Source organism: Rattus rattus, chromosome 16, assembly GCF_011064425.1.
Source record: "Rattus rattus isolate New Zealand chromosome 16, Rrattus_CSIRO_v1, whole genome shotgun sequence".
Classification (NCBI taxonomy): Eukaryota; Metazoa; Chordata; class Mammalia; order Rodentia; family Muridae; genus Rattus; species Rattus rattus.
The window spans coordinates 24,257,211-24,268,150 of record NC_046169.1 but is presented as its reverse complement, the minus strand read 5'-3'; positions in this window follow the sequence as shown (position 1 = coordinate 24,268,150).

The following is a 10,940-nucleotide window of genomic DNA, read 5'->3' as shown; positions in this document are numbered from 1 at the left end:
ACCTCTCGGCTCCAGCCGACCAGCAATCAATTGTCCCAGAAAAACAAAGCTTTTACTTCAGCGGTGCCGGTCTCTTGTTAATCACAGCTGATTCTTCAGTTCCAGCTGACCGGAACCTCAATGCTTCACACAAATGACCTGGTAGAGCCTTTGCGTCCCTCTGAAACCTCACAAGCCAGGCCTCCGATGTCTGCATGGCTCTCAATATTCTGATCCTCCAAGCTCCTACAGAGCCGTTCACTGAGCTCTCAACACTCCATGGCTCTTCTAGCCCAAAGTTCCAAAGTCCTTCCACAGTTCTCCCCAAAACATAGGCAGGCCCGTCACAACAATACCCCACTACCCTGGTACCAACTTCTCATAGGGTTGCTATTGCTTTGATGGAACACTATGAACAAATGCAAGTTGTGGGGGGTTCAAAAGAATTCAGGACAGGAACTCACACAGGGCAGGAACCTCGAGGCAGGAACGGATGCAGAGGCCACGGACAGGTGCTGCTTACTGACTTGTTCCTCATGGCTTGCTCACCTACTTTCTTATGGAATCCAGGACCACCAGCCCACGGATGGCCCCACCCACAATGGGCTAAACACTTCCCAACCAGCTGCTAATTAAGAAAATGCCTTACAGGCTTCCCTGCGGCCCTATCTTAGGGAGGTGTTTTCTTCATTGAGGTTCCCCCCTCTCAAATGACTTTAGCTTGTGTCAAGTTAGCATAAAACGATCCAGCACAGCCAGTCTGTGTTTAAAAGCCTAAGTCCTAGTCACGTGGCGTGGTGGCTACTCTCCTGTGAGAAGCCCACACCTGTGCTCTCTTGTGCGCCTTCTCTCCAACGTCCTCTCTTTTGTGCTTAAAATCTGTGCTGAAAGGGGCTGGGGATTTAGCTCAGTGGTAGAGCGCTTACCTAGGAAGTGCAAGGCCCTGGGTTCGGTCCCCAGCTCCGAAAAAAAGAACCAAAAAAAAAAAAAAAATCTGTGCTGAAGATGTGTTTTTAATAAAATCCAACTTTTTCTGATAGGATAAAAAAAATGAATAAAGCCTAATTACCTATGCCTTAAACGAACAAAGGTATTCTTCTAGCATATAAATCTGGAGCAGAAGAGAGCTGGAGAGATGATTCGGTGGATAAGAGCGTTTGCTGCTATTGCAGAAGACCCATGCTCAATTCCCAGCACCCACACAGCAGCTTCCAAACCTCCATTAACTCCAGCTCCAAGATGTAACTCCATGTCCAGGGGATCCAACACCTCTGGCCTCCACAGGATGCTGTAATCATATGCACAGACTCCCGTGTAAACACACACACACACACACACACACACACACACACACACACACACAAAATTAAAAATAATAGAAAATGCTTTTTTAATAGAGAGCAGAATCTAAGTTTCTTTTTGGGGTACCCATGAGACCTCCCCCAACAATGCTAGGATATGGTTTGCTTTTTCTGCTCTGTTGAAATTTACACCAGTGATTCAAAAGCAATGGTGTTGCTGGCCACTCGTGGTTGCAGGCCTTTAAGCCCAGCACTCAGGAGGTAAAGGCAGTTGGAGCTCCGAGTTTGAGGCCAGCCTGGTCTACAGATCGATTTGCTGGACAGCCAGGGCTACACAGAGAAACCATGTCTGGAAAAAAAATAATGAGGGCAGACTTAATGGCACCCATCAGTTGACCCAGTCAGAGCAGGAGAACTTCGAGCCTGAAGCCAGACAGCCTGAGATACTTAAGCAAGCTTTAGTCGAGGCCTTTAGTGGGCTGCATTGAACAAGACCCTTCTGGGAAAAAAAATGCAAGAGGAGGAGGAAGGGAAAGAGAAAGGGAGAGGATATGGGTGAGAACAAAGAGGAAGAAGGAGTTGCAGAACTACAGCCTTTCTGAGGGCAGAACAGAGGCTTCATCATTCACCGCCTCCTCCTCGGCCAGGAAGACGCAAGGCAACAATCTTATAACTGCACATGAAGCCAATGACCCTGGAAGATAACAGGACATCAACTCAAGAGAAAGGAAGCTTATAAGATTCAGAAACAGGACTACCATCACATACAGAAGGGGTACATCCTGGCATCTGCCATCCTCGCTCCCTATCTGGACGAGCAGGGCAGCTCCCTTCGGCCAGGCAGGATAAGCTCAGAAGGGAGTCTAAGAACACTCTTATCCTTGGTGAGGACGACAAGGAGGATTCCGGCTCTGGGGACATTTCCCAAGCCTTGTGGGCTGAGGAGTTACCAAAATGGACACAACTGTCTCTCCTCCTCTCCTAGCAAAGCTCCAGAGAGCTGAAGCCAGAGTCGCCTTGGGAAGGAATCCATTGTCTGACTCCAAACTAAACAGGTGGTCAGAAACCCCTTGTGGTCCTTCTTTGTAATCCTCATCACTGAGGGGAAAGGGGTGGAGTCCACTAACAAAGGCAGTTTAAGGGTGGTTTGGTTGGGTGGTTTTGATTTTTGTTTTGACTCACGTTTGAGGGTACAGTCCGTCGTGGTGACAAAGGTTTTTATTGTCAACCCCAACAAAATGTAGACCCACCTAAGAAATGAGCCAACAGCCGTGCCTGTAAGGGATTAATTATCTAAACCAGGTTAGCCTGTGTTGGTGCCTCTGCTGTATTATCTACCCGAGCTTGGTCTCTGAGTATTGCCATTGAGGTGGGAAGACCCATGGAAAATGGGCCTCACCTTTGCCTAGCATTGGGTCTGGAGCGGCACAGAAAAGAGGAAGGTCTCGCAGCAGCAGCAGCAGCAGCAGCATGCATGCATGCATGCATGCATGCTTAACCATTGAGTTTTATCTCCAGCCTCATGTTTGTTTTTCTATTTCTTCCCTCCCCCTTTTCTTTCCTTTTCCTCCTCCTCCTCTTCTTCCTCTGCCTCCTCCTCTTGTTCTTCATGATATTTGCAAGACAGGAGGACTCTCTAAGGTACCCAGACAGGCCTTGAACTTGCCATCCTGCTTCAGCCTCTTTTTTTTTTTTTTTAAAGATTTACTTAATTTATGTGAGTACACTGTAGCTGTCCTCAGCCACACCAGAAGAGGGCATCAGATCCCATTACAGATGGCTGTGAGCCACCATGTGGTTGCTGGGAATTGAACTCAGGACCTCTGGAAGAGCAGTCAGTGCTCTTAACCACTGAGCCATCTCCTCAGCCCCTGCATCTTCCTTTTTAATTATGTGTATTTGTGTACATCTCTGTGGAGATATGCACGTGAGCACGGGTACCCTCAAAGGCCAGAAGAGGATGCAGTTATGTCCTGAAGCTAGAATCACAGGTAATCGTGGATGCTGGGAACCAAAGCCATGACGTTTTTGGCGGGTGGGTTCAGGATCTTACTGTGTATCCTCAGCTGGCCTGGAACTTGCTCTTTTTTTTTTTTTCCCCCCCCCCCCCCCCCCGGAGCTGGGGACCGAACCCAGGGCCTTCCCCTTCCTAGGCAAGCGCCCTACCCCCGAGCTAAATCCCCCACCCCCGGAACTTCCTCTTTACACAAGGATGGCCTCAAACTTTCGGTCTTCTTCCTGTATTAATTTCCCAAGTGCTGGCATGAGGGGTGCGCATGACCATACCCAGCTGGGGCCAGTGTTTTCCTAACGCCATCTGGAACCTTTTCATAACACACAGCACGGTGTTATTTAGCATGCTTTGGGGAAACCTTAACTTAGTGACCTCAGAGGCCTTTTCAGTTTGTGTATATTAAGGAGAGACTCTGCCCTGACTGACTTAAGAGACTGACTTGTAGGGTTTTTGTTGTTTTTAATTATTTGTGGGCTGGAGAGATGGCTCAGCGGTTAAGAGCACTGACTGCTCTTCCAGAGGTCCTGAGTTCAATTCCCAGCAACCACATGGTGGCTCACAGCCATCTGTAATGGGATCTGATGCCCTCTTCTGGTGTGTCTGAAGACAGCTACAATGTACTCATATGATAAATAAATAAATCTTTAATTATTTGTATTTTGCATATATAAATGTTTTGCCTGCACATATGGGTGTGTACTTCGTACATGCCTGGTGCTGGCAGAAGCCACACTGGGGTGCCAAATCTCCTGGAACTTGAGCGGCAGATAGTTGCACCCCACCATGGGGATGCTGAGAACTTAACTGGTGTCCTTAACCACCGAACCATCTCTCCAGCCTGGATGGATGCAGTTTCTGGTCTCCCATTTGGCTTTGAGATCACTGAGTTTGAAACCTAAGGATTTTTTTTTTTATTAATTTTTATCTGGCTACTTTTTTAGAGCTTACATGTGGTAAAATAAGAACCTAGTTCCTAAAGTTTTTTTAATGTATTTATTGAATGGAGTATGTATGGAAATCAGGACAACTTATAGGACTCTGGAAGCAAACTCAAGCCACCAACCTTGGCAGGACATGCCTTTACCCTGCTGAGCTGGCACATAAGGTCCTTTTTCCCCCCTTTCTCCGACAGAGCTCACTGTGGAGCCTTGGCTGGCCTGGAACTTGCTCTATAAACCAGTGAGCTCACAGAGATCCACCTGCCTCTGCCTCCCAAGTGCTGGGATTATAAGTAAACACCAGGATGCCCGGCTCCTAATGTGCCTTTAGATTAATCTGCAAAGGTCTGCCTCTTGGTGAATGAACCCTGAAGTTTTAGGATTGGTGTCATGTCTCAGGCAGTGAGTGAATGGCTTCTGTATCTAACGGGGCTGTTCTACTCAAACAGCTGGTTCTCTCTCTCTCTCTCTCTCTCTCTCTCTCTCTCTCTCAATAGAAAAAAAATGCTTTACAGAAATGCTTTCATGGAGGTGGGGGAGTACAGGAAAACGCAATAATGAAATCCATTGTTGTTTAGAATTAATATATGCTGATTTTTTTAAAAAGCTTTTAAAGAAAAGAAACGGCACCTTCGTTTCCACCCCTGGCTGTTGAGAGGATTTTCCAGAGCGTCTTTGTGAGCAAACAGACTGTTCTTCATGTAATTAGCAAATCCATATATTTCACTCTGCTGTCGAAATGCCTGGCTTAACCCTCCTTTTCCTCTCCTGCTTCCTTCTCCCCCTCCCCATATGTGAGGCAGAGTCTTATGTTTCCCATGCTGGACTCCAGCTCGCTATGTAGTCAGGGATGACCTTACTCTGCTGAGCCTCATGCTAGAATTACAGGTCTTGCCAGCAAGCCAAGTGTATTAGGTGCTGGGGATGGAACTTGGGGTTTAGTGACTGCCAGCCAAGTGCTCTCCTGCTTGAACTACAACCCGGCTGGTTTCCTCCCTTTCTAAGGGGAAAACATTGTAGACTTTCAATTAATTAGGCAAGGACACTGTGTTGTCGCCTCTGAAGCTGATAGCATGTATAGCCCTCTGGGGTTTTGTTTCTTTTTGCTTTGGGGGGGGCAGATCTCTCTATGGAACCCTGACCAGCACAGAGCTCACTCTGTAGCCCAGGCTAGCCCCAAACTCATACAGATCCAATCCGCCTGCCTGTGCTGGGATCAAAGGCTTGCACCCCAAATGCCTGGCAACCTCTGGTTTTTAAAATCTGTGACTCAGATACCTAACAGCCCAGAAATGGTAGTAACCCATGCCTGTCCTACACTGGGGAGACTGAAGCAGAAAGATTCCTGTAGGCATAAAGTTTTTGCAACCTACATTTAATAAGGGTTCAACCTCTCCTTTGCCCACCATCCAGCAGAGGTGGTGGAAGAGAAAAGCTATTAGGATGTGGGGGGAGTGGACCTGTTCAGCAATAATTCTTTGGGGGTGAGCTTGGTCTTCTTTGACAGCGGTTCAGTCCCATAGCAAACACCAAATAGGATTCAGCTGCTGCAGACCAGTCCTCTGGGCAGGCAGACACCAGGCTTGAACCGGCAGCTGTAGTTCAATCCTGAAGAAATCATGAAACTCCCGAGCAGTTCTTGGGTTTCTTTCCATGGCTGCATTACCACAAGTTGAGCTCAACAATGCTATGTAAGGTTAAACCAATACACGTGTGTCGTTAGTGAAGAATAGTGAGCTGGAGCAAACCAAACGAAGGCTCAGTGCTCCTCTCCCGCTGTCTGTGGGGTCAGAGTTACGCTCCTTGATCAAGTGTCCTTTCTTCACCTGTGTCTGCTTCAGGAGAACAGCCTTTCACGAGTTTGCTTTAGCAAAACACCCTTTCACCTGTGTGCCCCAGCAAACCATTGTTTGACATAACTTTCCTAAGAACTAGAAGTTTCCACTTCAGATGACCAAGCTTTTAAAGCCAACCTTGGCTACAGAGTGAGACCCTGCCTCTAAAAAAAAACCAGAAGGGAAGGGAGAGAGGGGAGGGAGATGAGGACATTTTAAGTGCTTTTTCTTTCTCACTGGGTGACCTTGGATTTGTTGGAACTGGAGAGACCATTCAATTGGGTTTATTTCTTTAGTTTGTAAGGGGCATCAAACACTTTGGTGACTACAGTTTAAGCCATTCAGAAGAATGCCAGCCAGCTTTTTGTCTGTTTGTTTCAAGACAAGGTCCCTCCGTGTAGCCCTGGCTGTCCCAGAACTCATTCTATAGACCAGGCTGACCTGGAACTCAGAGATCCGCCTATCTCTGCCTCCCAAGTGCTGGGGTTAAAGGTGGGGTTCACCGCTGACATTCAGCTGAGTGCTGACCCATTTTTGGAGACAGATTTTTGTCAGCTGTTCTTTTCCCTCCAGTAAAAGACTACCTTTGGGGGCTGGAGAGATGGCTCATTGGTTAAGAGCACTGACTGCTCTTCCAGAGGTCCTGAGTTCAATTCCCAGCAACCACATGGTGGATCACAACCATCTGTAATGGGGATCCAATCCCCTCTTCTGGTGTCTGAAGACAGCTACAGTGTACTCACATACATGAAGTAAATAAATAAAATCTTCAAAAAAAAAAAAAAGGACTAACTTTGTTAAGATCGAGTGTTTTCTTTTTCTTTTTTCTTTTTTTTTTTTTAATTTTTATACACAAGGTCTTACTATATATCCTAGCCTGGCTTTAAACTTGTGGCAACTCTTGTTCCTCCACCTGAGTGCTGAGACAGTGGGTAATGATCAGGCCAGCATGCTTGATTTGGAAGTGGTCCCAGAAAAGACAAACGTTTCCCTATAGACATGTAAGATCCACATTCCCCACTCCCCCGTGACCTGGGCACCAGCTTTATAAGCCAGATGTGATCACGCAGTTGGAACAGGAGGTGTGGTGAACACTGAAAAACAGCCTCCAGCTAGATACACTTTTCCAGGTGAGATATGAGCCGGAAAGGAAAAATAGCTCCTCTTCAAGGATTCAGTAGAGTGTTCTCTGTGGGACGGAAAGAATATTTCAAACACTTGGCTATCTGTTCACACTGTATTATTTACACAAAGTGGAAATGGCTGTCTCCTCCCCACCCCCATAGAATAGAAAATATTACACTTACTATGGAAAAAAAAAAACCAAAACGATATTCTGGATGTGAAAGTTTCAACTTCTACAAACACTGTTACAGATCGCCCCCTAGCGTTTACTCTATTTTCTCTGTATATCCGTTTGTATTCTTTTTCTTTTTATGTTTTCCATTTTATGCCTGCATTTGTCTGTGCGCCAAGCACATGCGATGCCCACGGAGGCCAGAAGATGGCAGCAGATACCCGGGTTCTGGAGTTTCAGTTGCGAGCCACCACGTAGGAACTAGGAATTGAACCTGGGTCCTCCGCAAGGGCAGCCTTTGCTCCTAACCACTGAGCCATCTCCCCAGTCCCTCCTTTCAGTATTTAAATCTTTTCATATCAAAAACCTTTGTTCTACTTTCTTTCCATCTTTCTTTTCCCTCTTCTTATTTAACTCTATACTTACTGTCCATAGCCCCGAGCCTCATTTCCGATCCCCGTGCTCACCCTAATGATTTGATTCCTGATTCCTGCACTTCCTGTGCTGATGCCCTTTCCCTCAAAGCCAGTGGCTGGCGTGTGGCAGTAATGTGCTGTCGGACTGGACGACGTAGACTTGACAGTCTAGAAGTCGTCTCCCACTTGTCTCTTCTAGCTTGTCTCGGGTCTCTGTCCCCTCACTGTCTCTTCCCGTTTACTTTCCTCCGGACTTGGTGTTTGGCTCTTCTTTTCTTTCTGGTGTGAGGGGGTAGGGAGGGGGAGCGGATGGAGCAGAATGAGGACCTGGAGCAGGAGCAGAGACAGACGTGTGGACATGTAGACAGGGAGACAGACAGAAACAGAACCATGAGCGCAGAGAGGAGAATGGGGCACAGAGAAGGGAACAGGAACGGAGAGAGAGAGAGAGAGAGAGAGAGAGAGAGAGAGAGAGAGAGAGAGAGAGAGAGAGAGAGAGAGAGAGAGAGAGAGAGAGATCAGCGGGAACACATGGGAACAGAGAGAGCTGGCGTGGACATCACACTAGTCCAAGGCACGTGATATCGTCACCTGACCTGCACACATGGAACATATACATGCATGCAGGCAATTTTAAGTTTTAAGATTTAATTTTGTTATGTGTACTTGGATGGGGGGGGTGTTCACATGAATACAGGTACCTGTGGAAGCCAAGGGGCCAGGTCCCCTGCCCATCTCCCACCCTGAGTCTTTGCTGTAGCATCTGGCTTTGCTGTGTGGACCTGGTTTTCTGTCTTACAAACGTCAGCTTTTCCCGATGACCCTGACTTGGCGAGCCTCTGGCCTTCAGCACCCTGGGTCTTCTCGTTCCCATTTCCACCGGCTCTGCCCCTGCCTACAGGACTCCAAATAGAAAAAAGATTAACTCTAACTTAAAATAATAATAGGGCTGGAGGGATGGCTCAGTGGTTAGGAGCGCTGACCACTCTTCCAGAGTTCAAATCCCAGCAACCACAGGGTGGCTCACAACCATCTGTAATGTGATCTGATGCCCTCTTCTGGTGTGTCTGAAGACAGCTACAGTGTACTTATATAATGAATAAATCTTAAAATAAATTAATAATAATAACAATAATAATAATAATAATAATAATAATAACCATTTTCCTAATGTAGCTTTATGAGATGCCCAAGCTCTTGATTCACAGGAGTGACTTTTCTCCTATCTCTTGTCAGGGATGGGCTGCCCAGCTGCCTTCTTGGGAAGCTAACTGCACTTCTTCATTTATTCTCAGAGACCTGTTCAGTTGTTTCTATATCTATATCTATGTAGATATAGATATAGATTTAAATTTATATATGTGTATATATGTGTGATTATGCATTATACAATATAGTGTGTGTATGTATATATGTATTTTAAAGATAGAGGAACCATATGGATATAAATATATATAGTATGTGTATGTATATATGTATAGTATGCATATTTATTGTGTATGTGTGTATATATAGTGTATATATATGTTGCGTGTATGTGTATATATAAATATATTGTGTATATATATGTATGTATGTGTATATATATATATAGTGTGTGTGTATGTGTGTTTATGTGTGTACATGAGTCACAGCACAGAGTAGAAATTGAAGGACAATTTTGGGGATTAACTCCTTCCTTCCACCATGTGGATTGTGAGAATTGAAATTGGGCAATCAGGCTTGGTGGTGAGCATCCTCACCAGCTGAACTATCTTAGCGGCTCTTTTCTTTTTATTTGTACATGGTGCGTGTGCGTGTGCGTGTGCGTGTGTGTGTGTGTGTTGGGCACACGCATGTGCACATTTGTATGGAGGCCAGATGTTAATTAACACCAGTTGTCTTCCTTAATTGCTAGAACTCACATTTGAACCCAAAGCTTGCGGGTTGGGCTAGTCTGCTTAGCCAGTTTGCTGTGGAGATCCCCCTGCCTCTGCCTCCTGAGCACTAGGATTACAGGTGAGCCATCACGCCAACCCAGCATTTGCATGGGTGCTGGGATCCGCTGTACCCCCTCATGACTGCATAGCGAGCGCTGTACAAACTGAGCTAACTCCTGGAGCTCCAATGGTTCCTCTTAAGAGACTGAGAGGGCGCTATGCCTTGCATCGCTAAATTCCGCGTGCCCTCTGCAATATCACATAATTCATGGTTATTGACCCTGCCCAGTTAGTACCTGTTTATCTAAAATGTCTTCGTAGCTGTGATGGTTTGTATATGCCTGGCCCAGGGAGTGGCACTGTTAGAAGGTGTGGCCTTGTTGGAGTAGGTGTGCCATTGTGGGCGTGGGCTTTAAGACCCTCATCTTAGCTGCCTGGAAGCCAGTCTTCTCCTTTTTGCCTTCAGATGAAGATGTAGAACTCTCAGCTCCTCCTGCACCATGCCTGCCTGGATGCTGCCCTATTCCTGCCTTGATGATAATGGACTGAACCTCTGAACCTGCAAGCCAGCCCCCAATTAAATGTTGTCCTTATAAGACTTGCCTTGGTTGTAGTGTCTGTTCACAGCAGTAAAACCCTGACTAAGACAGTAGCTAAGAAGGGACCTGAAATGTATCTGGTGTAACAGAGGTGATCATTACATTAGTGAAAGAAATGATAGAGAGTGATTAGATCAGTCTGTTTTTAAGTGTGAACTGGAGGTTTAAAATAAAAAACAGGGCTGGAGAGATGGCTCAGTGGTTAGAGCACTGGCTGCTCTTCTAGAGGTCCTGAGTTCAAATCCCAGTAACCACATGGTGGCTCTCAGTCTGTAATGGGATCCGATGCTCTCTTCTGGTGTATTTGAAGACAGCTACAGTGTACTTACATATAAAATAAATCTTTATAAAGAAAAAAAAAACAGCCAGAACCAGCAAGAAGGCTTGAAGGTTTGGTGTGTAAAGGTGATTGCCATGGCAACCCGAGTTTGATCCCCAAAACCCACAGAGGAAGAGAGAGTGACTCCTGACTTCCACACGCAACATGTGTCTCGGCCTGTGTACCAATTAAAAGCTGGTGGGCACGGTGGTACAGGCCAGTCATAATGCCAGCACTCAAGAGACTCAAGTAGGAAGATTGCATGAAACGAGACTTCTCAGGCAACATAAAGACTTCAAGGTCAGTCTGGGCTACCTGGTAAG